The sequence below is a fragment of the Pinus tabuliformis genome, chromosome 8, assembly GCF_031772625.1.
Source record: "Pinus tabuliformis cultivar Carrire ecotype Pingquan chromosome 8, CPIR1, whole genome shotgun sequence".
In the NCBI taxonomy this organism is placed as follows: Eukaryota; Viridiplantae; Streptophyta; class Pinopsida; order Pinales; family Pinaceae; genus Pinus; species Pinus tabuliformis.
Genome location: NC_142294.1, coordinates 309,475,061 through 309,480,716, shown reverse-complemented (window position 1 = coordinate 309,480,716; position 5,656 = coordinate 309,475,061).

Here is a 5,656-nt window from a genome sequence, read left to right as displayed (position 1 = left end):
TTAGGAGGGCACTCAGGATTTTCAAAAACTTACCACAGGGTTAAGAAGGAATTTTTTTCGGATGGCCTTAAATCAAATATTCAAAAGTTTGTGGCGGAATGTTTGGTTTGCCAACAAAATAAAGTTGAAACAATTAAGACACCGGGTCTATTACAACCTTTATCCATTCCAAGCCAATGTTAGGAGGAGGTTTCAATGGATTTTATCACAGGTTTACCCAAGTCTGAGGGAAAGAGTGTCATCATGGTGGTAGTTGACAAACTTACCAAGTATGCACACTTTTGTGCATTATCACATCCATTTAAAGCCAGTACAGTTTCTACTGCATTTATGGAAACAATTCAAAAGCTACATGGAAACCCAAAGATTATTGTAAGTGACAGAGATCCCATTTTCACTGGAAATTTTTGGACAGAATTATTTTCTTGTCTTGGTACTCAGTTAGCTCATAGCTCATCTTATCATCCTCAATCTGATGGGCAAACTGAGATAGTAAACAAATGTTTGGAAGGATATCTTCGTTGCTTTGTATCTGATAAACAGACACAATGAGTCAAATGGTCGCCTTTGGCTGAATGGTGGTATAACACTTCCTTCATACAGCAACAAAAATGACCCCATTTATGGCACTTTATGGGTATCAACCACCATCCATCACATCATATTTAAGAGAAAATTCTAAGGTTCAGGCAGTGGAACATCACATTGAACATCAACAACAAGTCCTCCAACTCTTAAAGGATAACCTTGTGTTGGCACAGAATAGAATGAAACAACAGGCAGATCAACATCGCAGTGAAAGAAGTTTTGATGTAGGTGATTGGGTATTCCTACGGCTACAACCATATAAGAAAATGTCCCTCAAGCAAGCTAAGAAGGATAATAAATTATCAACAAAGTATTATGGTCCGTACAAGGTGTTGCAAAAGATTGGTACTATGGCATACAAATTGGAGCTTCCTGCAGCTTCTCGATTGCACCCAGTTTTCCATGTTTCATGTTTAAAGAAGGTTATAGGCGACAAGTTCCCAGTTCAAACAATATTGCCAGAACTTGACGAGGAAGGAAAAATTATATTGGAACCGGAAGCAGTCACAGAAACAAGAACTCGACAGCTACGAAATCAATCAATTTCAGAGTATCTTATCAAGTGGAAGAACTTATCCGCTGAAGATTCCACATGGGAGGATGAGAATTTTATGTAGAAGTATCCAGAACTACTCAAGCGTTGAGGACAACACTTTTTTGAAGGAGAGGGGCATGTTGGGTCCCTATAATACTAGTGATTACCCCATTACTATTGTAGTTATACCCCTTATTAATATTTTTGTGCCCCTATTTCCCCCATATTGTTATTACTGTGCCCCATAGAATCCCTCTATTGTTATTTTTGTGGCTTTATATTATTATTGTTAGGTCGGCTGGATTATATTGTGACTCCTTAGACTCCTATATATAGAAAGGAGGTTTTGTCATTTGAATCATCCAAGAATTGTTCATTTATGTAATGTAGAGGTTGGCCCCCTCGAAGAGGCTGAATTCTAAGGTGTTGATCTATCTTTTCTATCTTTTTTTGAGCTGGTTTCATAACACTCCACCATGGTGATTGCTACACTTCTTCCTTAAATGAAGATGGCTCTGTCATAACACATTTTCCCATAAGAGCCATGTATCCAGTGTACCTCTCAAGTGACGTCCACTTCCTGCACTAAGAAGTGGGTGCTCCCACATTCTCCTGTGCATCATCCAACAATTTGTCAGCCTCTCTGGTGTGCTTTCTTCCCTCTCTGAAAGACTCTCTGTAAGTTGATGTCTCCACTCCCGGATCCTCTGCATGTGGTTGATCCACATCAATCTGAGGCTCCTCAACTTTACGAGCAAAAATCTCCTCATCCGCATGTATCTCAAGCTCCCTCTCAAGGGAAACTTGAAAGACCTTCTCCTCATCGAATCTGACATCCCTGCAAACCACTGTCATCGTTCTGGTCGACAAGTACACCTAATAGTTATGAGGTGTATCAGTGTACCCCAAAAATATTCCCAACTCTTCTATCATCTCAAGCTTCTTCTATGCATATTTGGTCACATGGCAATATACCGATGACCCAAAAATCCTAAAGTGACCAACATCTAGCCTCTTACTGGAATAAGCCTCCTTTGGTGTCTTCATCTCAAGTATCCAATGTGGGCTATAGTTCTCAACATAAACTGCAGTGTTCCATGCCTCAGTCAACAAGTGTAGTGGTAGGCCCTGATCATGGAACATCATCCCTTCTTCCCCTACTATGATTATGTTCTTCCTCTCGGAAACCCCATTTTGTTGAGGGTTAGGGGGTGCCTTCAACTACCATTTAATCCCTTCTGCTGCATAGAAGTTCTTAAACTAATTTGAGACATACTCACCATCATTATCACTATGGAGAGATTTAACCTTCTTTCCCAACTCTTTATCCACCAATGCTTTAAACTCACAAAAATTTGTGAAGCTTTGATTCTTTTTCTACATGAACAATATCCAGTACTTATGAGAAAAGTCATCAACAAATATAACATAATACCTATGTTTTCCCATGGATGCTGTCAAGAATGGTCCACACAATCTGAATGGACTCACTCTAGAATAACCTCTACTCGACTGTCTCCGTCATGAAAGTAAGACTTGGTGTATTTTCCCAAAGTACACCCCTTGCATGTATCCACTTGCTCAAGTGTACCTTTGGGAAGACTGGTAGAGATATGCTACAATATCTTTAAAGCCCCATGATACAAGCAGCCCAATCATCTATGCCACAACTCACCAACATCTCGGCTCTGCACCCTTTTTTCTTTTATGCTCAAAGCAGCACACTCCTCTACCTCCATCTTATAGAGATTCTTCACCTAAATCCTTGTCTTCTTTACTTGACCCATGGCTATGTGTCGAAGGAATGCCTTTCCTTTCGAGAAGATCACATCATAGCCTCTATCCTCAAGCATGGAAATGGATACCAAGTTCTTATTCAGCCCAAGCACATACATAACATTCTTCAAGGTGAGTGGAGCCCCATGCTCCCTTTGAAAAGTAATCATGCCCAATCCAATAACACTATACTTCATGTCGTCACCCATCTTGATATGCATCTGGAGATATTTCTCTTCCAGGTCACTGAATAACTCTTTGTCGCCTGTCATGTGGCATGAAGCTCCATAGCCTAAGTACCATACACTTCCCATCATTGATAACACCATGTATGTAATGATGGAAAATTTTGATTCGAATTGAGAGTCTAAAGCGTCACCCGCTGCTCCTCCTGAGGACTTCTTCTTAGAATTCTTGAGTGGACAATTTGTAGCAAAATGGCCCAGCTCATGACAACGAAAGCACTTAACTTCCATCATGTATTTCTTCTTATGTCCATGCTAATAATCTGATTTAGAATGGGAAGCTTTCCATTTCCCCTTCTTTTACTTAATCGCTAAGGCATAGTTCTCTTCATCATCAATCTTTGATGAAGAGTCATCCCTAGTGTTCCTCCTAATCTCCTCCTACGTCAAATCTGACCACAGTCATTCCCAATCTGGCAGCTTCTCTCGACCATTGACAGAGTCTTGATAACTATGCCAACACTTTGGGAGTCCTAGAAGAGAAATATTCATCATATCAACCTTGGAAACATGATTCCAGCGCTTCCAAGTTCATCATGACATTGAGTGAACTTAGTAAATTATTTTTGAATAGTCTAGCCTTTCTCGATTTTTATTTTTCAAAGTTTGTCCTTCAGTGCCAATTTCATTTGGTCACTACTATTCTAATACAAGTCCATTAATGTTTTCCACATAGCATACGGAGTTTCCTTGCCATGGAGACTCGAGACAACGTGGTCTCGAACTCCCTCAATGATTATCTACCTCACCTTCGCCACACACTTCTTCCATTCGGACAAATTATGTGCATCTAATGCTGTTGGCTTAAGAATTCTTGATCAATGAATTCCTTCAAGCCACTATCCTCTAGCATAGCCTCCATTCTGTCCCTCTAGGCTATTAAATTTGAGCTGCCTTCCAAGGTATACTCACGCCGCAAACCGTGGAACACCATCTACCGATCATGAAGTATGTAGTGAAAATTCGAATTTCACATGTAATCCAAAACTTAAAAGTTCAAAATCTCCTCTAGTATATTGAATTCATCTCTGATACAATGTAGAAAATCATGTAGATTCACAATCTCAAGCAATTTACTAAAGCACAGGACAAGAATCTACTTCTACTTTCACCTAGTGGAAGCTAATAGATCGATGAAAACAATATGAACAAGAAGAAGATAAATCAATGGAACATAACACAATATGTATCTGGCTAAAACCACTACTCTGAACCCTGCTATCTGTATTGCATATATTAGAAATATGAGTGAAGATACAAAGCTTGTTCTCACTAGAAAATTCTGCGCAAGTATGCTCAACTCTCTCAACTCACAAGCTAGCTCTTGGAAAACACTTAGCTAATTCTGCAGCTTTCCAAGCTCCTAATCTCTTGCATAATTCCTAGGATGAATAGCCTGTATTTAAAGGTAATTCATGCATCCAAAACTACGGAATCCAAACATAGGATCAATCTCTGAAGCATGCATGATATTTACACTCCATTAAATAATACCACTGATAGTACACTATCCCTGCACTCTATTCTCAACTGGGTCTTTCTTTGAACTAACATGCATGAGTTTCTCATGAGGGAATCTTCAATTAACTAGAGTAGCACTAGTAGATGCACTAGTGCACCAACTAACTCTTAGTCCTCTATTAGTTCCTCAAATAGTTTGGAACTAATTTAGCTCAACATAACTCAGTAAACTGAGTGATCTAATTTCCAACTCAATTTAAACTCATACTAGACCCCTAAAACTTAGGGAGAACATATACATGACTATAGAAGGACTTCCAACTGAAAATTCCTAAGCTAATTAAGCTAATTAAACTTAATTAACTATTTACAAGTTTCTATGAGAATAAAATTCGATTTTAATGCTTAGTTTAATTCAAGGACAAATTAAACTGAAATTTCTTGTTTCCATTTCTCAACATATACAAGAAAAGGCGTTTATATGCATAAAAATAGGGGGAAAAAATAGACATGATCCAAAAGATCAGACTGATTTCCCAAACTATAAATGAGTCAATAATACTAGAAAAATCAAGAAATAAGATAGAAAAACCCAGATCAAGGAAAAAATAACCCTTTTAGGAAATACAATATTGTATATCCCAGTGGAGTAACCAGTTCTGTTGGCAAGAAAATCTTCCCTAAGGTAAGGGTTGACAATCTCAACAAATTGAAGGCAAACTATAAAAAAGAAGCATACATTCAAGCATGCAAAGTATGTAAACTACTAAAGTTGGGTTTCAGAGGAGTATCTATAGGTCCTATGTTTGATGTCGATCTTGTAGGGTTTAAACCCTCTACTTCCGCCAAAGTGATCAAACCTGTAGCACAATTCAGAGAATCCTATACGTAGCAAGTAGTTCAAAGTGTGTGCATACTAAAATTTTTGATGATCAGGTGTAAACATATAAATCATGATATATTAGACATGAATCATAAAAAAACATGAGATCATAACATATCAGAAACAAGACAAAGCTTCTTTATTGATATTATCAAATAGTAGTGGAAG